Source organism: Nerophis lumbriciformis, linkage group LG25, assembly GCF_033978685.3.
Source record: "Nerophis lumbriciformis linkage group LG25, RoL_Nlum_v2.1, whole genome shotgun sequence".
NCBI lineage: Eukaryota > Metazoa > Chordata > Actinopteri > Syngnathiformes > Syngnathidae > Nerophis > Nerophis lumbriciformis.
Window position 1 is genome coordinate 41,331,260 of NC_084572.2, and position 26,369 is coordinate 41,357,628.

General features: G+C 35.9%; 1 protein-coding gene across 8 annotated transcripts in view; it reads right to left on the bottom strand.

Annotated features, from left to right (window-relative positions):
• Window positions 1-21,115, bottom strand: part of rbm47 (RNA binding motif protein 47) — a 166,702-nt gene extending 145,587 nt beyond the window's left edge. For all 8 annotated transcript variants that reach the window (XM_061984434.2, XM_061984428.2, XM_061984433.2 and 5 more), the window contains exons 1-2: window positions 20,973-21,115; window positions 20,490-20,618 (exon numbers count right to left, since the gene is read on the bottom strand). The gene's annotated coding sequence lies outside the window, so the exon portion shown is untranslated. The remainder of the gene's footprint in view (window positions 1-20,489; window positions 20,619-20,972) is intronic.
• Window positions 21,116-26,369: the final 5,254 nt, after the last annotated feature.

Consider the following 26,369-nt stretch of genomic DNA (forward strand, 5'->3'; position numbering starts at 1 on the left):
GGGAATCATTTTTGGTGATTTAACCCCCAATTCCAAGCCTTGATGCTGAGTGCCAAGCAGGGAGGTAATGGCTCCCATTTTTATAGTCTTTGGTATGACTCGGCCGGGGTTCGAACTCACGACCTACCGGTGACACTCCAACCACTAGGCCACTGTGTCCACATTAGTCCTGTGCTTCACCAAGTGCCACCATAATGACAACATTAAATACAGTAGTGTAGTAGACCTAAGTATTCGTTAAGTACCACCATATTGACAACATTAAATACAGTATTGTAGTAGACCTAAGTATTCATTAAGTACCACCATAATGACAACATTAAATACAGTAGTGTAGTAGACCTAAGTATTCATTAAGTACCACCATAATGACAACATTAAATACAGTAGTGTAGTAGACCTAAGTATTTGATAAGTACCACCATAATGACAACATTAAATACAGTAGTGTAGTAGACCTAAGTATTCATTAAGTACCACCATAATGACAACATTAAATACAGTAGTGTAGTAGACCTAAGTATTCATTAAGTACCACCATAATGACAACATTAAATACAGTAGTGTAGTAGACCTAAGTATTCATTAAGTACCACCATAATGACATTAAATACAGTAGTGTAGTAGACCTAAGTATTCATTAAGTACCACCATAATGACATTAAATACAGTAGTGTAGTAGACCTAAGTATTCATTAAGTACCACCATAATGACATTAAATACAGTAGTGTAGTAGACCTAAGTATTCATTAAGTACCACCATAATGACATTAAATACAGTAGTGTAGTAGACCTAAGTATTCATTAAGTACCACCATAATGACAACATTAAATACAGTAGTGTAGTAGACCTAAGTATTCATTAAGTACCACCATAATGACAGCATTAAATACAGTAGTGTAGTAGACCTAAGTATTCATTAAGTACCACCATAATGACATTAAATACAGTAGTGTAGTAGACCTAAGTATTCATTAAGTACCACCATAATGACAACATTAAAATACAGTAGTGTTGTACGACTAAGTATTCATTAAGTACCACCATAATGACAACATTAAATACAGTAGTGTAGTAGACCTAAGTATTCATTAAGTACCACCATAATGACATTGAATACAGTAGTGTAGTAGACCTAAGTATTCATTAAGTACCACCATAATGACAACATTAAATACAGTAGTGTAGTAGACCTAAGTATTCATTAAGTACCACCATAATGACAACATTAAATACAGTAGTGTAGTAGACCTAAGTATTCATTAAGTACCACCATAATGACATTAAATACAGTAGTGTAGTAGACCTAAGTATTCATTAAGTACCACCATAATGACAACATTAAAATACAGTAGTGTTGTACGACTAAGTATTCATTAAGTACCACCATAATGACAACATTAAATACAGTAGTGTAGTAGACCTAAGTATTCATTAAGTACCACCATAATGACATTGAATACAGTAGTGTAGTAGACCTAAGTATTCATTAAGTACCACCATAATGACAACATTAAATACAGTAGTGTAGTAGACCTAAGTATTCATTAAGTACCACCATAATGACAACATTAAATACAGTAGTGTAGTAGACCTAAGTATTCATTAAGTACCACCATAATGACATTAAATACAGTAGTGTAGTAGACCTAAGTATTCATTAAGTACCACCATAATGACAACATTAAATACAGTTGTGTAGTAGACCTAAGTATTCATTAAGTACCACCATAATGACAACATTAAATACAGTAGTGTAGTAGACCTAAGTATTCATTAAGTACCACCATAATGACAACATTAAATACAGTAGTGTAGTAGACCTAAGTATTCATTAAGTACCACCATAATGACAACATTAAATACAGTAGTGTAGTAGACCTAAGTATTTGATAAGTACCACCATAATGACAACATTAAATACAGTAGTGTAGTAGACCTAAGTATTCATTAAGTACCACCATAATGACAACATTAAATACAGTAGTGTAGTAGACCTAAGTATTCATTAAGTACCACCATAATGACAACATTAAATACAGTAGTGTAGTAGACCTAAGTATTCATTAAGTACCACCATAATGACATTGAATACAGTAGTGTAGTAGACCTAAGTATTCATTAAGTACCACCATAATGACAACATTAAATACAGTAGTGTAGTAGACCTAAGTATTCATTAAGTACCACCATAATGACAACATTAAATACAGTAGTGTAGTAGACCTAAGTATTCATTAAGTACCACCATAATGACATTAAATACAGTAGTGTAGTAGACCTAAGTATTCATTAAGTACCACCATAATGACAACATTAAAATACAGTAGTGTTGTACGACTAAGTATTCATTAAGTACCACCATAATGACAACATTAAAATACAGTAGTGTAGTAGACCTAAGTATTCATTAAGTACCACCACAACATTAAATACAGTAGTGTAGTAGACCTAAGTATTCATTAAGTACCACCATAATGACAACATTAAATACAGTAGTGTAGTAGACCTAAGTATTCATTAAGTACCACCAGAATGACATTAAATACAGTAGTGTATGTAGATGCAAAGTTTACAAGTACGCTTGTTTTTCCCCGTCTTTATCAAAACATAACTATAGATGTCAACATTTTGTACGTGCTGAAAGATTCATTTATGATTGTTGTCTTTGGTAAAAGCTGAACTCTTTTAGGTTTAGCTAACCTTTGCTTTCATTTATTCAGACTCGCCGAGTTGGTCTATTTGGAAACACTAGTAGCGAACATGTGTTTAAGAAATACAAATGATATCAAGATTATACTTAAACACTAGTAGCGAACATGTGTTTAAGAAATACAAATGATATCAAGATTATACTTAAACACTAGTAGCGAGCATGTGTTTAAGAAATACAAATGATATCAAGATTATACTTAAACACTAGTAGCGAACATGTGTTTAAGAAATACAAATGATATCAAGATTATACTTAAACACTAGTAGTGAACATGTGTTTAAGAAATACAAATGATATCAAGATTATACTTAAACACTAGTAGCGAACATGTGTTAAAGAAATACAAATGATATCAAGATTATACTTAAACACTAGTAGCGAACATGTGTTTAAGAAATACAAATGATATCAAGATTATACTTAAACACTAGTAGTGAACATGTGTTTAAGAAATACAAATGATATCAAGATTATACTTAAACACTAGTAGCGAACATGTGTTTAAGAAATACAAATGATATCAAGATTATACTTAAACACTAGTAGCGAACATGTGTTTAAGAAATACAAATGATATCAAGATTATACTTAAACACTAGTAGCGAACATGTGTTAAAGAAATACAAATGATATCAAGATTATACTTAAACACTAGTAGCGAACATGTGTTTAAGAAATACAAATGATATCAAGATTATACTTAAACACTAGTAGCGAACATGTGTTAAAGAAATACAAATGATATCAAGATTATACTTAAACACTAGTAGCGAACATGTGTTTAAGAAATACAAATGATATCAAGATTATACTTAAACACTAGTAGTGAACATGTGTTTAAGAAATACAAATGATATCAAGATTATACTTAAATGGGAAATAATAAACATTTACAATGTATCAAACAATCCTGTAACAAAGTGATCACAGCAAACTCATGCATTCTTCCACTCTGCTCCTTGGACTGGAGTCTCAGCTGCTTTACTCGCAGTCTTTGGTAAAACTTTGCACTCTTGCTCCCTTTTTAATGACCTCTCCAGGAACTCTGAAGAAACGTTTATCCTTTCCGCGATTTCAACCATTTATACAGGCCAAAACAACCCAAGCATAGCCAGAGGTGGGTAGTAACACGCTACATTTACTCCGTTACATCTACTTGGGTAACTTTTGGGATAACTAAGAGTAGTTTTAATGCAACATACTTTTACTTTTACTTGAGTATATTTATAGAGAAGAAACGCTACTTTTACTCCGCTACTTTTATCTACATTCAGCTCGCTACTCGCTACTAATTTTTATCGATCTGTTAATGCACGCTTTGTTTGTTTTGGTCTGTCAGACAGACCTTCATAGTGCCTGCGTTTCAACAAATACAGTCACTGGTGACGTTCACTCCGTTCCACCAATCAGATGCAGTCACTGGTGACGTTGGACCAATCAAACAGAGCCAGGCGGTCACATGACCTGACTTAAACAAGTGGAAAAACTTATTGGGGTGTTACCATTTAGTGGTCAATTGTACGGAATATGTACTGTACTGTGCAATCTACTAATAAAAGTTCCAATCAATCAATCAAAAGTGTGAAGGAAAAAAGATACTTTTTTATTTCAACCGTACATCCCGTCAAAAGCCTAAAGACTGACTGCACAGTTCCTGTCGTCACAATAAAAGTGCCGCTCCATCGCGCCTGCGCTTTCAAAACTAGAGTCTCCCAAAGCCAGCGCAAACAAGCTAGCAAGCTACGGAGTTTGCCGCCAATGTATTTCTTGTAAAGTGTATAAAAACAAATATGGAAGCTGGACAAATAAGATGCCAAAAACCAACCACTTTCATGTGGTATTAGACAGAAAGGAGGAACTTTTTTTCCCCTCCATTTGAAAACGTGGACGTTATCATCACTACTGTCTGATTACAATCAATGCAAGTCATCAGAATCAGGTAATACACCAACTTATATTCTTGTCTTCATGAAAGAAAGGAATCTATATGTGTTAAACATGCATGTATATTCATTAAAACACCTTTAACATGTAAACAAAAACGGCAAAATAAATAAATATAAATTATATACTGTATATATCAATGTATGTATATATATAAATGTGTGTGTGTGTATATATATATATATATATATATATATATATATATATATGTGTGTATATATATATACATACACACACATATATATATATATGTCTTAATAAGGTTATCCAAAAAATAGTGCTCGATACCGTAGTAGAGCGCAATTCCTCAATCTGATTGACAAACACTTTCCCAAAGACAACAACCTAAGAAAAGTATTCAACAAGAACAACATTAAATTGAGCTACAGCTGCATGAACAATATACGACAAATCATCTCAAACCACAACAAAACAATTGCAAATGAGCCGTCGACCCCCAGTCAGAGCGACCCCAAAAACCAACAAAGCATGTAACTGTCGAAAGAAACCTGATTGCCCCCTCAACGGGGGGTGCTTACAAACATCAGTTGTCTACCAATCTAAGGTAATACGCAAGGACATTAACACATCCGACACATATGTAGGATTAACCGAGGGTGAATTCAAAACCAGATGGAACAATCACAAGGCTTCTTTCAGGAACAAAAACCTGCGAAATACCACAGAACTCAGCAAACACATTTGGGACCTCAAAGACAATAATGTTGAATATTCAATAACATGGCAAATTCTTGCATCCAGCACACCTTACAATAGTGGTAATAAAAGATGCAACCTATGCTTGAAAGAGAAACTGTTTATTATTTACCGTCCAGACCTGTCATCCCTCAACAAGCGCAGCGAAATTGTAACAGCATGCCGCCATAGACGGAAACACCTCCTAGGTAACACATGAGCCAATCACCACGCCCCTACGCCAGCCTGTACCCACCCACTCTGTGCCCTATATAAACCATGGTATGCGAATGCTCCCATTAAAATCTCCTGATGATTGAGGGTACCCCCCCTCATGAAACAGGCCTGTAGAGATGAAATAGTCTTGTGATTTTTTTCCCCACACATACATATATATATATATATATATATATATATATATATATATATATATATATATATATATATATATATATATATATATATATATATGTATATATGTATATGTGTGTGTATGTTACTCATCAGTTACTCAGTACTTGAGTAGTTTTTTCACAACATACTTTTTACTTTTACTCAAGTAAATATTTGGGTGACTACTCCTTACTTTTACTTGAGTAATAAATCTCTAAAGTAACAGTACTCTCTTACTTGAGTACAATTTCTGGCTACTCTACCCACCTCTGACCAGGACCAACTTGACCACCATTGGTTTTGAAGAATCACGCATTTTAAAACCCGAAAGTGGATTTTAATTTTGTTACCTCGCAACGTCCGACGTTCCAGTGACCCCGCAGACAAACACAAAGCACGCAGCACGCAGAGTACATATGATCTAATCTGGTTTGTACATCAACAACAAAAGACTCGAGGCCAACCCGGCGCCTTGCTGAACCAGTTTTGCATACCTGCCAACTTTTGAAATCAGAAAAACCTAGTAGCCAGGGTCCAAGGGCCGCAGGCCCCGGTAGGTCCAGGACAAAGTCCTGGTGGGGGGTTCAGGCTTCGCCCCCCGACGCAAAATGATTATTAGCATTCAGACAGGTTAAAATGTTGCTAAAACCATCACTTTTCTATCAGTCACAGTGACTTTTCAAAACAAAAATATTACAGCAAAAATCATATGGGTTGATTGACATGTTTATTCTGTAAGCTAACTTCAATAGTTTGAAATTATTTTGACAGTTAATGCCAGTTATCCTGTCAACCTTTCACAAGACTTCAATTTGTTAATTGAAAGTATAAACACTTTTTACAGTAAACAAATGGTAAAACAGTACTAAACAATTCCATTGGAAAAAAAATTGGTGTCATTATTAACTTTCTGTCCAAGCTTGTATAATCTACTGCCTTGTGAAAAATATTCTGTGCCTAAAATTCACATTTCTATCACAATTATCATACTGTAAACATGGTAAGCTAACTTCATTAAAATTAATAGTCCTGTCAATAGCATGGAATTACAACTCAAATGTAGTTTTTTTGTAAGCCTTTCAAAAGAATTCAAAATATGAAAAATTCATGACAATTAATTGAAGCCATCAGACACTTGAAAAGTGGCACATCACATCTCTAATGTAATCATTTGAACTTTTCAACAGAAATAGCACTGCAAAAATATTAAGGACATACTTCTGTATTTTGGTAGTTATGCTGTCAACATTTAACAAGATTTCTTCAACTTGGACTTGAAAGCATAAATAGTATAAACACTTTTAACAGTATAACAGTACTAAACAATTCCTATAGATAACATTGGTGTCATTACCTTTTTGTGGCTAAAATCCAAATTTATTCTATCAGATTGATCATACTGCAAAAATGATATGGTAACTTTATGATAAGTTTACTTGAAGTGGCATAAAACACTGAAAGTGATTGTTCCTATAACCCCTTTGTTTCAAATGTTTGTTCCACTTGTGGCAGTCGGGCACCAGCATACCGTCTTTGACAACTTGAAGTGGCATAAAACACTGAAAGTGATTGTTCCTATAACCCCTTTGTTTTAAATGTTTTATGCCACTTCAAGTTGTCAAAGACGTGCTGTGAAATACAGCCGACAGGATTGCGCACCAAACACGAAGCAAGGCCAAAGTGCATGCATGGTGCAGGAGAACAAAGGACTTCTTTCATTTAAGGTTTGTGATAAACCATCAAACTCATTCGTTAAAAGGACTCTATAGTAATATAAAGCGAATTTTTCTGGACATTATCATGCAAGAAAAGTTTATTTTTGGGACCGCGATCACCGCGTAATGATTTTTAAAGGTTGCATTACAAACATTTAACTGTCCCATGTGATCAGCCAGTGCGATTGGAAGTCCATGCTCAATTATTGCCTCCGTAAATAAAACTTCGGCATTTATCACATCCAAAGAATCTGTTTGGGCGACGAAAAACGTTGAAAGTTTTCCACTTGTATCGCTAGCAACGGCATTAGACTTGTGTTTTTTTGTCCCAACGTGGTCTTTTACATCGCTAATTCCTCCGTGTCCGATCGAAAAAATCTTGTCTGCACAAGGTGCAATTCGCGTAGTTTTCACCCTTTTTGGAACGGATAATTATTAGGCTTTTGAATATTCTTCACGGAATGACTGCAGTTTTCTTTTCGGTTTAAGACTCGTTTGCCATTTTTCTCCGGCTGATTCCATGATCGTTCGCTCGTTTGGAAACAATGGCAAAACATGTTCTAGACAAAAAAAATCACTTCATATTCTCTACTGCTCACTAGTGTTACCATATCTGAGTTATTGTGCAGAAATATGGGGAAATAACTACAAAAGTACACTTCATTCATTAACGGTGTTACAAAAAAGATCAGTTAGAATTAAAGCTGCAAGCAGCGTTTGACGGGCCCGCTTTTTTGGCAGGTGCTAGTCCTAAGTGTCCCAATACTTTTGTCTACTTGTAGTCTGAAGTGTCCCAAGACTTTTGTCTAGTGTACCTACCTTGTCTGCATTGTGTGGGCACGTTGGTGCTTCCTGCTTTTAAGCAGCCATCTTAAAAAAACAGCATTGCAGCAGCCTCAGCGCAGCGGGTCTTTGAAGGGTCATAAAATCAAAACCGGAGCAGTTAATTAAAAAGCGCTTCTGTTGTTGTAATCACAAGGGTTCAATGTCTCTCCTGTGTTAGTTTGAAGGCGAAACGACAAACGCGCTCAGAGGAGATCGTTTTTGAAGGAAGGTGACTGGTTTTTACAAAAAATTTGTTTTGAAGGGGGAATAGCAAACTTCCTGTTGATTTTTGCTGGGGGTAGTCAATTTATGAAATGTAGGTCTAAGTGAGACCTACGGAGAGGTTTTTGTTTCATGTCTCTCCGACCTTTCCAGTGGGAGTTACAGGCAGTTTTGTCATTTTTTTTCTTCCGAGGAGCAGTTTTTTATCAGTTTTATTCAAAAATTGCTGTAGAGGGCAATTTTTAAATTTGGAGTTAGGTTTCTTTATTAGATCGCAATTTTTGCCAGTCCTGATGTGTGCGTTGAGTTCGGTGAGTACCACCATAATGACAACATTAAATACAGTAGTGTAGTAGACCTAAGTATTCATTAAGTACCACCATAATGACAACATTAAATACAGTAGTGTAGTAGACCTAAGTATTCATTAAGTACCACCATAATGACAACATTAAAATACAGTAGTGTTGTACGACTAAGTATTCATTAAGTACCACCATAATGACATTAAATACAGTAGTGTAGTAGACCTAAGTATTCATTAAGTACCACCATAATGACATTAAATACAGTAGTGTAGTAGACCTAAGTATTCATTAAGTACCACCATAATGACATTAAATACAGTAGTGTAGTAGACCTAAGTATTCATTAAGTACCACCATAATGACAACATTAAAATACAGTAGTGTTGTACGACTAAGTATTCATTAAGTACCACCATAATGACAACATTAAATACAGTAGTGTAGTAGACCTAAGTATTCATTAAGTGCCACCATAATGACAACATTAAATACAGTAGTGTAGTAGACCTAAGTATTCATTAAGTACCACCATAATGACAACATTAAATACAGTAGTGTAGTAGACCTAAGTATTCATTAAGTACCACCATAATGACATTAAATACAGTAGTGTAGTAGACCTAAGTATTCATTAAGTACCACCATAATGACCACATTAAATACAGTAGTGTAGTAGACCTAAGTATTCATTAAGTACCACCATAATGACAACATTAAATACAGTAGTGTAGTAGACCTAAGTATTCATTAAGTACCACCATAATGACAACATTAAATACAGTAGTGTAGTAGACCTAAGTATTCATTAAGTACCACCATAATGACATTAAATACAGTAGTGTAGTAGACCTAAGTATTCATTAAGTACCACCATAATGACATTAAATACAGTAGTGTAGTAGACCTAAGTATTCATTAAGTACCACCATAATGACAACATTAAATACAGTAGTGTAGTAGACCTAAGTATTCATTAAGTACCACCATAATGACATTAAATACAGTAGTGTAGTAGACCTAAGTATTCATTAAGTACCACCATAATGACAACATTAAAATACAGTAGTGTTGTACGACTAAGTATTCATTAAGTACCACCATAATGACAACATTAAATACAGTAGTGTAGTAGACCTAAGTATTCATTAAGTGCCACCATAATGACAACATTAAATACAGTAGTGTAGTCGACCTAAGTATTCATTAAGTACCACCATAATGACAACATTAAATACAGTAGTGTAGTAGACCTAAGTATTCATTAAGTACTACCATAATGACAACATTAAATACAGTAGTGTAGTAGACCTAAGTATTCATTAAGTACCACCATAATGACAACATTAAATACAGTAGTGTAGTAGACCTAAGTATTCATTAAGTACCACCATAATGACAACATTAAATACAGTAGTGTAGTCGACCTAAGTATTCATTAAGTACTACCATAATGACAACATTAAATACAGTAGTGTAGTAGACCTAATTATTCATTAAGTACCACCATAATGACAACATTAAATACAGTAGTGTAGTAGACTTAAGTATTCATTAAGTGCCACCATAATGACAACATTAAATACAGTAGTGTAGTAGACCTAAGTATTCATTAAGTACCACCATAATGACATTAAATACAGTAGTGTAGTAGACCTAAGTATTCATTAAGTACCACCATAATGACATTAAATACAGTAGTGTAGTAGACCTAAGTATTCATTAAGTACCACCATAATGACAACATTAAAATACAGTAGTGTTGTACGACTAAGTATTCATTAAGTACCACCATAATGACAACATTAAATACAGTAGTGTAGTAGACCTAAGTATTCATTAAGTACCACCATAATGACAACATTAAATACAGTAGTGTAGTAGACCTAAGTATTCATTAAGTACCACCATAATGACATTAAATACAGTAGTGTAGTAGACCTAAGTATTCATTAAGTACCACCATAATGACAACATTAAAATACAGTAGTGTTGTACGACTAAGTATTCATTAAGTACCACCATAATGACAACATTAAATACAGTAGTGTAGTAGACCTAAGTATTCATTAAGTGCCACCATAATGACAACATTAAATACAGTAGTGTAGTAGACCTAAGTATTCATTAAGTACCACCATAATGACAACATTAAATACAGTAGTGTAGTAGACCTAAGTATTCATTAAGTACCACCATAATGACATTGAATACAGTAGTGTAGTAGACCTAAGTATTCATTAAGTACCACCATAATGACAACATTAAATACAGTAGTGTAGTAGACCTAAGTATTCATTAAGTGCCACCATAATGACAACATTAAATACAGTAGTGTAGTAGACCTAAGTATTCATTAAGTACCACCATAATGACAACATTAAATACAGTAGTGTAGTAGACCTAAGTATTCATTAAGTACCACCATAATGACATTGAATACAGTAGTGTAGTAGACCTAAGTATTCATTAAGTACCACCATAATGACAACATTAAATACAGTAGTGTAGTCGACCTAAGTATTCATTAAGTACTACCATAATGACAACATTAAATACAGTAGTGGAGTAGACCTAAGTATTCATTAAGTACCACCATAATGACAACATTAAATACAGTAGTGTAGTAGACCTAAGTATTCATTAAGTACCACCATAATGACATTAAATACAGTAGTGTAGTAGACCTAAGTATTCATTAAGTACTACCATAATGACATTAAATACAGTAGTGTAGTAGACCTAAGTATTCATTAAGTACCACCATAATGACAACATTAAATACAGTAGTGTAGTAGACCTAAGTATTCATTAAGTACCACCATAATGACAACATTAAATACAGTAGTGTAGTAGACCTAAGTATTCATTAAGTACCACCATAATGACAACATTAAATACAGAAGTGTAGTAGACCTAAGTATTCATTAAGTACCACCATAATGACATTGAATACAGTAGTGTAGTAGACCTAAGTATTCATTAAGTACCACCATAATGACAACATTAAATACAGTAGTGTAGTCGACCTAAGTATTCATTAAGTACTACCATAATGACAACATTAAATACAGTAGTGGAGTAGACCTAAGTATTCATTAAGTACCAGCATAATGACATTGAATACAGTAGTGTAGTAGACCTAAGTATTCATTAAGTACCACCATAATGACATTGAATACAGTAGTGTAGTAGACCTAAGTATTCATTAAGTACCACCATAATGACAACATTAAATACAGTAGTGTAGTCGACCTAAGTATTCATTAAGTACCACCATAATGACAACATTAAATACAGTAGTGTAGTAGACCTAAGTATTCATTAAGTACCACCATAATGACAACATTAAATACAGTAGTGTAGTCGACCTAAGTATTCATTAAGTACCACCATAATGACAACATTAAATACAGTAGTGTAGTAGACCTAAGTATTCATTAAGTACCACCATAATGACAACATTAAATACAGTAGTGTAGTAGACCTAAGTATTCATTAAGTACCACCATAATGACAACATTAAATACAGTAGTGTAGTAGACCTAAGTATTCATTAAGTACCACCATAATGACAACATTAAATACAGTAGTGTAGTAGACCTAATTATTCATTAAGTACCACCATAATGACAACATTAAATACAGTTGTGTAGTAGACCTAAGTATTCATTAAGTACCACCATAATGACAACATTAAATACAGTTGTGTAGTAGACCTAAGTATTCATTAAGTACCACCATAATGACAACATTAAAATACAGTAGTGTTGTACGACTAAGTATTCATTAAGTACCACCATAATGACAACATTAAATACAGTAGTGTAGTAGACCTAAGTATTCATTAAGTGCCACCATAATGACAACATTAAATACAGTAGTGTAGTAGACCTAAGTATTCATTAAGTACCACCATAATGACAACATTAAATACAGTAGTGTAGTAGACCTAAGTATTCATTAAGTACCACCATAATGACAACATTAAATACAGTAGTGTAGTAGACCTAAGTATTCATTAAGTACCACCATAATGACAACATTAAATACAGTAGTGGAGTAGACCTAAGTATTCATTAAGTACCACCATAATGACAGCATTAAATACAGTAGTGTAGTAGACCTAAGTATTCATTAAGTACCACCATAATGACAACATTAAATACAGTAGTGTAGTAGACCTAAGTATTCATTAAGTACCACCATAATGACATTAAATACAGTAGTGTAGTAGACCTAAGTATTCATTAAGTACCACCATAATGACCACATTAAATACAGTAGTGTAGTAGACCTAAGTATTCATTAAGTACCACCATAATGACAACATTAAATACAGTAGTGTAGTAGACCTAAGTATTCATTAAGTACCACCATAATGACAACATTAAATACAGTAGTGTAGTAGACCTAAGTATTCATTAAGTACCACCATAATGACATTAAATACAGTAGTGTAGTAGACCTAAGTATTCATTAAGTACCACCATAATGACATTAAATACAGTAGTGTAGTAGACCTAAGTATTCATTAAGTACCACCATAATGACAACATTAAATACAGTAGTGTAGTAGACCTAAGTATTCATTAAGTACCACCATAATGACATTAAATACAGTAGTGTAGTAGACCTAAGTATTCATTAAGTACCACCATAATGACAACATTAAAATACAGTAGTGTTGTACGACTAAGTATTCATTAAGTACCACCATAATGACAACATTAAATACAGTAGTGTAGTAGACCTAAGTATTCATTAAGTGCCACCATAATGACAACATTAAATACAGTAGTGTAGTCGACCTAAGTATTCATTAAGTACCACCATAATGACAACATTAAATACAGTAGTGTAGTAGACCTAAGTATTCATTAAGTACTACCATAATGACAACATTAAATACAGTAGTGTAGTAGACCTAAGTATTCATTAAGTACCACCATAATGACAACATTAAATACAGTAGTGTAGTAGACCTAAGTATTCATTAAGTACCACCATAATGACAACATTAAATACAGTAGTGTAGTCGACCTAAGTATTCATTAAGTACTACCATAATGACAACATTAAATACAGTAGTGTAGTAGACCTAATTATTCATTAAGTACCACCATAATGACAACATTAAATACAGTAGTGTAGTAGACCTAAGTATTCATTAAGTGCCACCATAATGACAACATTAAATACAGTAGTGTAGTAGACCTAAGTATTCATTAAGTACCACCATAATGACATTAAATACAGTAGTGTAGTAGACCTAAGTATTCATTAAGTACCACCATAATGACAACATTAAATACAGTAGTGTAGTAGACCTAAGTATTCATTAAGTACCACCATAATGACAACATTAAATACAGTAGTGTAGTAGACCTAAGTATTCATTAAGTACCACCATAATGACATTAAATACAGTAGTGTAGTAGACCTAAGTATTCATTAAGTACCACCATAATGACAACATTAAAATACAGTAGTGTTGTACGACTAAGTATTCATTAAGTACCACCATAATGACAACATTAAATACAGTAGTGTAGTAGACCTAAGTATTCATTAAGTGCCACCATAATGACAACATTAAATACAGTAGTGTAGTAGACCTAAGTATTCATTAAGTACCACCATAATGACATTGAATACAGTAGTGTAGTAGACCTAAGTATTCATTAAGTACCACCATAATGACAACATTAAATACAGTAGTGTAGTAGACCTAAGTATTCATTAAGTGCCACCATAATGACAACATTAAATACAGTAGTGTAGTAGACCTAAGTATTCATTAAGTACCACCATAATGACAACATTAAATACAGTAGTGTAGTAGACCTAAGTATTCATTAAGTACCACCATAATGACATTGAATACAGTAGTGTAGTAGACCTAAGTATTCATTAAGTACCACCATAATGACAACATTAAATACAGTAGTGTAGTCGACCTAAGTATTCATTAAGTACTACCATAATGACAACATTAAATACAGTAGTGGAGTAGACCTAAGTATTCATTAAGTACCACCATAATGACAACATTAAATACAGTAGTGTAGTAGACCTAAGTATTCATTAAGTACCACCATAATGACATTAAATACAGTAGTGTAGTAGACCTAAGTATTCATTAAGTACTACCATAATGACATTAAATACAGTAGTGTAGTAGACCTAAGTATTCATTAAGTACCACCATAATGACAACATTAAATACAGTAGTGTAGTAGACCTAAGTATTCATTAAGTACCACCATAATGACAACATTAAATACAGTAGTGTAGTAGACCTAAGTATTCATTAAGTACCACCATAATGACAACATTAAATACAGAAGTGTAGTAGACCTAAGTATTCATTAAGTACCACCATAATGACATTGAATACAGTAGTGTAGTAGACCTAAGTATTCATTAAGTACCACCATAATGACAACATTAAATACAGTAGTGTAGTCGACCTAAGTATTCATTAAGTACTACCATAATGACAACATTAAATACAGTAGTGGAGTAGACCTAAGTATTCATTAAGTACCAGCATAATGACATTGAATACAGTAGTGTAGTAGACCTAAGTATTCATTAAGTACCACCATAATGACATTGAATACAGTAGTGTAGTAGACCTAAGTATTCATTAAGTACCACCATAATGACAACATTAAATACAGTAGTGTAGTCGACCTAAGTATTCATTAAGTACCACCATAATGACAACATTAAATACAGTAGTGTAGTAGACCTAAGTATTCATTAAGTACCACCATAATGACAACATTAAATACAGTAGTGTAGTCGACCTAAGTATTCATTAAGTACCACCATAATGACAACATTAAATACAGTAGTGTAGTAGACCTAAGTATTCATTAAGTACCACCATAATGACAACATTAAATACAGTAGTGTAGTAGACCTAAGTATTCATTAAGTACCACCATAATGACAACATTAAATACAGTAGTGTAGTAGACCTAAGTATTCATTAAGTACCACCATAATGACAACATTAAATACAGTAGTGTAGTAGACCTAATTATTCATTAAGTACCACCATAATGACAACATTAAATACAGTTGTGTAGTAGACCTAAGTATTCATTAAGTACCACCATAATGACAACATTAAATACAGTTGTGTAGTAGACCTAAGTATTCATTAAGTACCACCATAATGACAACATTAAAATACAGTAGTGTTGTACGACTAAGTATTCATTAAGTACCACCATAATGACAACATTAAATACAGTAGTGTAGTAGACCTAAGTATTCATTAAGTGCCACCATAATGACAACATTAAATACAGTAGTGTAGTAGACCTAAGTATTCATTAAGTACCACCATAATGACAACATTAAATACAGTAGTGTAGTAGACCTAAGTATTCATTAAGTACCACCATAATGACAACATTAAATACAGTAGTGTAGTAGACCTAAGTATTCATTAAGTACCACCATAATGACAACATTAAATACAGTAGTGGAGTAGACCTAAGTATTCATTAAGTACCACCATAATGACAACATTAAATACAGTAGTGTAGTAGACCTAAGTATTCATTAAGTACCACCATAATGACAGCATTAAATACAGTAGTGTAGTAGACCTAAGTATTCATTAAGTACCACCATAATGACAACATTAAATACAGTAGTGTAGTAGACCTAAGTATTCATTAAGTACCACCATAATGACAACATTAAATACAGTAATGTAGTAGACCTAAGTATTCATTAAGTACCACCATAATGACAACATTAAATACAGTAGTGTAGTAGACCTAATTATTCATTAAGTACCACCATAATGACAACATTAAATACAGTTGTGTAGTAGACCTAAGTATTCATTTTTGAAGCGTGTTAAGGGGGTCAAATTACAGCTCAAAGAGGCAAAAGTGACTGTTTTTAGTACTTTTTTGTCTTGAAGGGGGAATTGCCAACTTCCTGTTGATTTTAGCCCAAATATATACAATTATGAAATGTAGATCTAAGTCAGACCTACATAAAGGTTTTTGTTTCATGTCTCTCCGACCTTCCTAGTGGGAGTTACAGGCAGTCTAGTTTTGTTTTCTTCCTAGGGGGCGCTAGAGCGCAATTTTGAGTTTTGGGGTTTGCTTTTTTTAATTAAAAGGCAATTTTCGCAGGTCAAATATGGTGAGTTTTGAAGCATGCTAAGTGGGTCAAATTAGTGCTCAAAGAGGCGGCGGTAGAATAAAGAAAGAATAAAGAATAATATAATAAAACCTTAGAATAACAATAGGTCCTTATGTCCCATTGCATAAGGACTCCCTGTGGGAGTCCTTATGCAATGGGCCATTGCGGGCCCTAATAATACATAATGTTGGATATAGAGAACACACAAATCCTTGATTTATTGAATCAAAGATACTGAAATTCTACGACATAGTGAATTTGCATACAGCTAAAATGATACACAAAGCAAACTATAACCTGCTACCCAAGAATATACAACAATTCTTCTCAAAAAAAAGAGGAGAAAATATAATCTTAGAGAGAAATGTCATTTAAAACATTTGTATGCACGTACAACGCTTAAGACCTTCAGTATATCAGTATGTGGAATTAAATGATGGAACGGATGAAGCAAAGCAATCAAACAATGTACTAATATGATCCACTTCAAGAAACTCTTCAAACTTAAAAGTGTTTACAAAGTACAAAGAAGAATGATAAACATTCTGAATTTATTTAACTCATCCATTCTTTCATTCTTTCACTCACAAAATAATCTTACTTATTTCAACATATGAAATGTAACTTACTTCACCAATTATTATTTATTTACTTATTTTATTGTGATTACTTATGGGGTATATAGAAAAGGGGTAGGATTAAATAAGCTCTGCTTCTTCCTACTCCTTTTCCAACATGTTGAAAAGAGAAACTGGAGATTGTGATGTATCATGTTGTATACTTGCATGTTCGAAATAAACTCAAACTCAAACTCAAACTCAATGGCAACTGGTGCCTCGTGCTTGGCAGCGGTGCTATAAATAGCCTCGCACATGGCATTCGTAATGGCTCGATAGGAAGTTACGGGAAGCAGTGTCCATTGTCATTGTTGTTACGCGATTTCGTGAATAAAACTTTAAAAAAAAAAATATTTTTTTTAATTAATGAAAAACCGTATTTTTTTATCACTGCAACCGTAACCCGGAATGGGTTAAAGTTAAAGTAAAGTTAAAGTACCAATGATTGTCACACACACACTAGGTGTGGCGAAATTATTCTCTGCATTTGACCCATCACCCTTGATCACCCCCTGGGAGGTGAGGGGAGCAGTGGGCGGCAGCGGTGGCTGCGCCCGGGAATCATTTTGGTGATTTAACCCCCAATTCCAACCCTTGATGCTGAGTGCCAAGCAGGGAGGTAATGGCTCCCATTTTTATAGTCTTTGGTATGACTCGGCCGGGATTTGAACTCCCAACCTACCGACCTCAGGACGGACACTCTAACCACTAGGCCACTGAGGCAGGGTTGATGAAAACCGTACTAATTACGGGAAAACCGGAGTAGTTGGCAGGTATGGTTTTGGGAAAACATAAACATGATGTGTCTATATTAGCCTACTATCAAAATAAAAGTCTTATATAAGTATTATAATGAAGACAACACATGATGTAAGTGTCTATATGAGTTATATTAGCCTACTATCAAAATGACTTTAAAAGTCTTATATAAGTGTTATAATGAAGGCAACACATGACGTAAATGTCTATATTAGCTGTATTAGCCTACTATCATAATAAAAGTCTTATATAAGTGTTATAATGAAGACAACACATGATGTAAGTGTCTATATTAGCCTACTATCAAAATGACTAAAAGTCTTATATAAGTGTTATAATGAAGGCAACACATGATGTAAGTGTCTATATTAGCCTACTATCAAAATGACTTTAAAAGTCTTATATAAGTGTTATAATGAAGGCAACACATGATGTAAGTGTCTATATTAGTTATATTACCCTACTATCAAAATGAATTTAAAAGTCTGATATAAGTGTTATAATGAAGGCAACACATGATGTAAGTGTCTATATTAGCCTACTATCAAAATGACTTTAAAAGTCTTATATAAGTGTTATAATAAAGACAACACATGATGTAAGTGTCTATATGAGTTATATTAGCCTACTATCAAAATGACTTTAAAAGTCCTGTATAAGTGTTATAATGAAGGCAACACATGATGTAAGTGTCTATATTAGCCTACTATCAAAATGACTTTAATAGTCTTATATAAGTGTTATAATGAAGACAACACATGATGTAAGTGTCTATATTAGCCTACTATCAAAATGACTTTAAAAGTCTTATATAAGCGTTATAATGAAGGCAACACATGATGTAAGTGTCTATATTAGCCTACTATCAAAATGACTTTAAAAGTCTTATATAAGTGTTATAATGAAGACAACACATGATGTAAGTGTGTATATTAGCCTACTATCAAAATGACTTTAAAAGTCTTATATAAGCGTTATAATGAAGACAACACATGATGTAAGTGTCTATATTAGCCTGCTATCAAAATGACTAAAAGTCTTACATAAGTGTTATAATGAAGGCAACACATGATGTAAGTGTCTATATTAGCCTACTATCAAAATGACTTTAAAAGTCTTATATAAGCGTTATAATGAAGACAACACATGATGTAAGTGTCTATATTAGCCTACTATCAAAATGACTTTAAAAGTCTAATATAAGTGTTATAATGAAGGCAACACATGATGTAAGTGTCTATATTAGCCTACTATCAAAATGACTTTAAAAGTCTTATATAAGCGTTATAATGAAGGCAACACATGATGTAAGTGTCTATATTAGCCTACTATCAAAATGACTTTAAAAGTCTTATATAAGTGTTATAATGAAGACAACACATGATGTAAGTGTCTATATGAGTTATATTAGCCTACTATCAAAATGACTTTAAAAGTCCTGTATAAGTGTTATAATGAAGGCAACACATGATGTAAGTGTCTATATTAGCCTACTATCAAAATGACTTTAATAGTCTTATATAAGTGTTATAATGAAGACAACACATGATGTAAGTGTGTATATTAGCCTACTATCAAAATGACTTTAAAAGTCTTATATAAGTGTTATAATGAAGGCAACACATGATGTAAGTGTCTATATTAGCCTACTATCAAAATGACTTTAAAAGTCTTATATAAGTGTTATAATGAAGGCAACACATGATGTAAGTGTCTATATTAGCCTACTATCAAAATGACTTTAAAAGTCTTACATAAGTGTTATAATGAAGGCAACACATGATGTAAGTGTCTATATTAGCCTACTATCAAAATGACTAAAAGTCTTAAATAAGTGTTTTAATGATGGCAACACACTGAGGCAGGGTTGATGAAAACCGTACTAATTACGGGTAAACCGGAGTAGTTGGCAGGTAATGGTTTTGGGAAAACATAAAACCACAAGGTGACGAGACAAGACCACGGTAAATCTCTCTCTCGCACGTGCCTCTGCACAAATAAACAGCGTCCCGCAACCTTGTGGTGAAGGTTAGAGCATCGGACCAGCTGAAGAAATGTCCTTCCAGAACACCCCCCCCCCCCCCCTGCTGTCTGTAGGAATTGAAAAGGAGACTAACCTGGACGATGACGGGCTGTGTCGTCACAAGTTGCTCAGGAGTTCGGCGGTGACGGTCCAGAGAGGGACGTCACGTTCGGTTCTCTCCTGTCTTCAACCGGGAGCTCGACCAGAAATGGTTCTGTGACACCTCCAACAAACAAAGGACACGCACTTCAAATCATTTGAAAAAACAAAAAGACACGTTTCTGTTCCCCTTTTCTTTTTTTTTTCCCTTCTCCGATTCTGACTCAGATCCTCTAGTTTGCCTCTCGGCTCCGACCGCCAAAGCACTCGTAAGACGCAACAGCGGGAGACGGCAACAGTTTTTTTAGAGGAGAGAGAGAGAGGGATGGAGGAAAAAGCTAGCGGTAATTAGTGAGTCTGTACCTGACTCTCACTGACATAAGCCCCGCATTCCTCTGAGGGGAGGAAAAGACGGAGGGGGGGGGGGGGGGGTAACTTCCAACACACTTAATGAAGCCATCAGAGAAGCAGCACTCACTCAGAGAAGAAAGTCTTCCAAAGTTCAGGTGCAGGATCCTCCGTCCATGCTGCTGCGTCCTCGCTCTCTGCCACCTGTGTGTGTGTGTGTGTGTGTGTGGTGTACACAAGACTCACCAAACCAGAATGTGTGGCGCCCAAACCCCCACCCTCCCCTCTGTGCTATCAGGATGGGAAACGCTATCCTTCTGAGTGTGTGTGTGTGTGTGTGTGTGTGTGTGTGTCTTGACCGATCTTGGTCCTAAGCAGGTGTGTAAGAAGTCAAAAACCTGAATGATCGCCCGTCAGAGCAACATTCCAGGCGAGGGCTGCGACTCTCAATCCGACGTGACGATCACAAGCGGTTACAAAGCGTTCCCGCAGGTGAGCCGCGCTAAGGTCTACGCCTCTAAAAAGGGTTCTGCAGAGTTCCCCTCGACTGACGTAGCGCGGATCCCCCCCCTGCTGTAAAAGCACAACTTTTCCAGTAATAACAACTGGCGCACTCTCAGATTACTCTCCGCCCGTTGTGATGCCGGCGGAACGGGAAGAACTGGACTTGACGTGGGCAGGTTCTCTTCCCTTCTCAAGGTTTCTTTGCAACTGACAAGAAAGACGGTGACGAGCCAAACTAAAAAAAACGATTCTGAATGACTATTTTATTCTATTTAATGCCGATTAAAGGAGCCGTATGTAATAATCTGGCCAGAAATGGAAACGGTCAAAATTCTGTAATCCCCTCCGTCTCTCCCTGACTGAGGTTGCCAATACAGCTCCATCCACTGCGCTACTGCGAGGAACTTCAAACTTACACTGCCTCTTACTAGGGCAGGGGTCCCCCCCCCCCCAAAAAAAGATGGTTTTATAATGAAGGCAACACATTATGTAAGTGTCTATATTAGCTGTATTAGCCTACTATCAAAATAAAAGTCTTATATAAGTCAAAATGACTTTAAAAGTCTTATATAAGTGTTATAATGAAGGCAACACATGGTGTAAGTGTCTATATTAGCCTACTATCAAAATAAAAGTCTTATATAAGTGTTATAATGAAGACAACACATGATGTAAGTGTCTATATGAGTTATATTAGCCTACTATCAAAATGACTTTAAAAGTCTTATATAAGTGTTATAATGAAGGCAACACATGATGTAAGTGTCTATATTAGTTATATTAGCCTATTATCAAAATGAATTTAAAAGTCTTATATAAGTATTATAGTGAAGACAACACATGATGTTAGTGTCTATATTAGCCTACTATCAAAATGACTAAAAGTCTTATATAAGTGTTATAATGAAGACAACACATGGTGTAAGTGTCTATATCAGCTATATTAGCCTACTATCAAAATGAATTTAAAAGTCAATCACACTTGTGATTTAGGGCTATATAAAATAAAGATAAAGTCTTATATAAGTGTTATAATGAAGGCAACACATGATGTAAGTATCTATAAGAGTTATATTAGCCTACTCGAGGTTTCTTTGCAACTGACAAGTAAGACGGTGATGAGCCAAACTAAAAAAAAACGATTCTGAATGACTATTCTATTCTATTTAATGCCGATTAAAGGAGCCGTATGTAATAATCTGGCCAGAAATGGAAACGGTCAAAATTCTGTAATCCCCTCCGTCTCTCCCTGACTGAGGTTGCCAATACAGCTCCATCCACTGCGCTACTGCGAGGAACTTCAAACTTACACTGCCTCTTACTAGGGCAGGGGTCCCCCTTCCTTCTTCACCACAACGGATCGATACAGCGTCCGCATTACTGAAGACGCCGCACCGATCCGCCTGTCGATCTCACGATCCACTCTTCCCTCACTCGTGAACAAGACTCCGAGGTACTTGAACTCCTCCACTTGGGGCAAGATCTCCTCCCCAACCCGGAGATGGCACTCCACCCTTTTCCGGGCGAGAACCATGGACTCGGACTTGGAGGTGCTGATTCTCATCCCAGTCGCTTCACACTCGGCTGCGAACCGATCCAGTGAGAGCTGAAGATCCTGGCCAGATGAAGCCATCAGGACCACATCATCTGCAAAAAGCAGAGACCTAATCCTGCAGCCACCAAACCGGATCCCCTCAACGCCTTGACTGCGCCTAGGAATTCTGTCCATAAAAGTTATGAACAGAATCGGTGACAAAGGGCAGCCTTGGCGGAGTCCAACCCTCACCGGAAACGTGTCCGACTTACTGCCGGCAATGCGGACCAAGCTCTGACACTGATCATACAGGGAGCGGACCGCCACAATCAGACAGTCCGAAACCCCATACTCTCTGAGCACTCCCCACAGGACTTCCCGAGGGACACGGTCGAATGCCTTCTCCAAGTCCACAAAACACATGTAGACTGGTTGGACAAACTCCCATGCACCCTCAAGGACCCTGCCGAGAGTATAGAGCTGGTCCACAGTTCCACGACCAGGACGAAAACCACACTGTTCCTCCTGAATCCGAGGTTCGACTATCCGGCGTAGCCTCCTCTCCAGTACACCTGAATAGACCTTACCGGGAAGGCTGAGGAGTGTGATCCCACGATAGTTAAAACACACCCTCCAATTCCCCTTTTTAAAGAGAGGAACCACCACCCCGGTCTGCCAATCCAGAGGTACCGCCCCCGATGTCCACGCGATGCTGCAGAGTCTTGTCAACCAAGACAGCCCTACAGCATCCAGAGCCTTAAGGAACTCCGGGCGGATCTCATCCACCCCCGGGGCCTTGCCACCGAGGAGCTTTTTAACTACCTCAGCAACCTCAGCCCCAGAAATAGGAGATCCCACCACAGACTCCCCAGGCACTGCTTCCTCATAGGAAGACGTGTTGGTGGGATTGAGGAGGTCTTCGAAGTATTCCCTCCACCGATCCACAACTTCCGTAGTCGAGGTCAGCAGAACACCATCCGCACCATACACGGTGTTGGTAGTGCACTGCTTCCCCTTCCTGAGACGGCGGATGGTGGTCCAGAATCGCTTCGAAGCCGTCCGGAAGTCGTTTTCCATGGCTTCCCCGAACTCCTCCCATGTCCGAGTTTTTGCCTTCCGCGACCGCTGAAGCCGCACACCGCTTGGCCTGTCGGTACCTGTCCGCTGCCTCAGGAGTCCCATGAGCCAAAAGAACCCGATAGGACTCCTTCTTCAGCTTGACGGCATCCCTCACCGCCGGTGTCCACCAACGTATGATCCTAGTCCTGTCCAATCTTTAAAAGTAGCAGTAGAGTGGAAAAACAAGTTGACTTTATAGGCTTATTTGTGTTTCGTTGTATCAGTGCACCTTATCCACTTGTACTCACAATCTGCAAAGTATGAAAAACACCGCTAAAACGTCACAAAATGCCACAAATTCAATCGGACATTTTGAATATTCCCATAATAATTTCCAAAGATTGACGTCACTGGAGTAACGCTTCGGCACTCTGACCATATTATTAGGTCAGTCGTACTGGAAATACGCAAACATTGGAAATAAATGTGCTGTTTATTATTCACGATCTCTATATAAGACATGAACACATACATTTCTCTTTTTTATGCATTCCAAGTGGTAAACAAATAACCAGTCTGCTGAAAATGTAGTCAACTCTGCTCTCTATTTCGCTCACAAAACCCTCTAAATAACTACTCAAAACCCGCAAACAATACTCTCTTTACATCTCGTGACCTGATTATAAACAAAATATTAATAATGTTATCATCAGCGCTAACGCAGACAAACTATGTTTAGCGGCACAATGATACAGACAACTAAGTAGCCCTCTGCTCCTTTATTGTGAGCCGACGTCGCGTCTCGGCTCGTCAACGTTATTCTAGATTATGCCTAATCATGCCTCTCATCTGGATATTAGGAGGATTTAGCCATTAATCTAGAAATTGTTCATCTGTGACATTCAATGTATACGACACACACACAACCGAAGATTGATTCTTCATTTAACCAGGGAGCTCTGGACATCCTATCAGTCCTCATCAAAGTGAGAGCAGACATTGTACAGTAAGCTATTGTGCATCGGTTGGGGACATCTCTGTGCTGCTGACCCGTCTCCGCTCGAGATGGTCTCCGGGAATCGCGGGGCTTTCCCTTGACAAATTCCAAAAATTCCCAGATTTCCCAGAATTCCAGGTTTTCCGGGACATTTTTCCCATTCAAAATGAACTGGCCATTTTCCAAACGTCCACCATTCCCACATTTTTTTCAACCTATTGAAATCATTCCACCTTCAACACATTCCACTCATCCTGGAAATTCAAACTATCATTTTTCCAAGTTCAAAAAAATTCCAGGAATTCCCTTTTTTTTTCAAACCCTTTTGTCACCCTTTTTCTGTCGACTACTCCTCCCACATTTTTCAACCCACTTCAACTGTTCCACCGTCAAAACATTCCTCTTAATCAGGACAAAAAAACAAGTTGTTTTTTGAAATCGAAAAATTCCCGGCTTTCCCGAAATTCCAGTAATTAAAAAACTGTTACTGCTTCAACATTTGTCGACCGATTTGAAAAATTCCAACACCAACCAATTCAGCTCATTCAGGACATTTATGCTATTAATCCTTTAAAAAAAAAAAAACAAAAAAAAAAAAAAACACTTTTCCCAAAATTCCTAAATTTCCAGGGAGTTCCCATTGAAATGAATGGGACATTTTTCCAAGTTGCACAATTCCCACATTTTTCTACCTATTCAAAGCATTCCACCTTCAACATATTCCACTTGTCCTGGACATTCAAAATATAATTTTTCCAAGTTCAAAAAAATTCCAGGAATTCCCATTAATTTCACCCTTTTTTCTGTCGAATACTCCTCCCACATTTTTCAACCCACTTCAACTGTTCCACCGTCAAAACATTCCTCTTAATCAGGACAAAAAAACAAGTTGTTTTTTGAACTGGAAAAATTCCCGGCTTTCCCGAAATTCCAGTAATTAAAAAACTGTTACTACTTCAACATTTGTCGACCGATTTGAAAAATTCCAACACCAACCAATTCAGCTCATTCAGGACATTTATGCTATTAATCCTTTAAAAAAACAAAAACAACAACCCGCTTTTCCCAAAATTCCCAAATTTCCAGGGAGTTCCCATTGAAATGAATGGGACATTTTTCCAAGTTGCACAATTCCCACATTTTTCAACCTATTCAAAGCATTCCACCTTCAACATATTCCACTCATCCTGGACATTCAAAATATCATTTTTCCAAGTTCAAAAAAATTCCAGGAATTCTCAGAATTCCCGTTTTTTTCAATCTCTTTATTGACCCCTTTTTCTGGTGACTACTACTCCCACATTTTTCAACCCACTTCAACTGTTCCACCGTCAAAACATTCCTCTTAATGAGGACAAAAAAACAAGTTGTTTTTTGAACTGGAAAAATTCCCGACTTTCCCGAAATTCCAGTAATTAAAAAACTGTTACTAC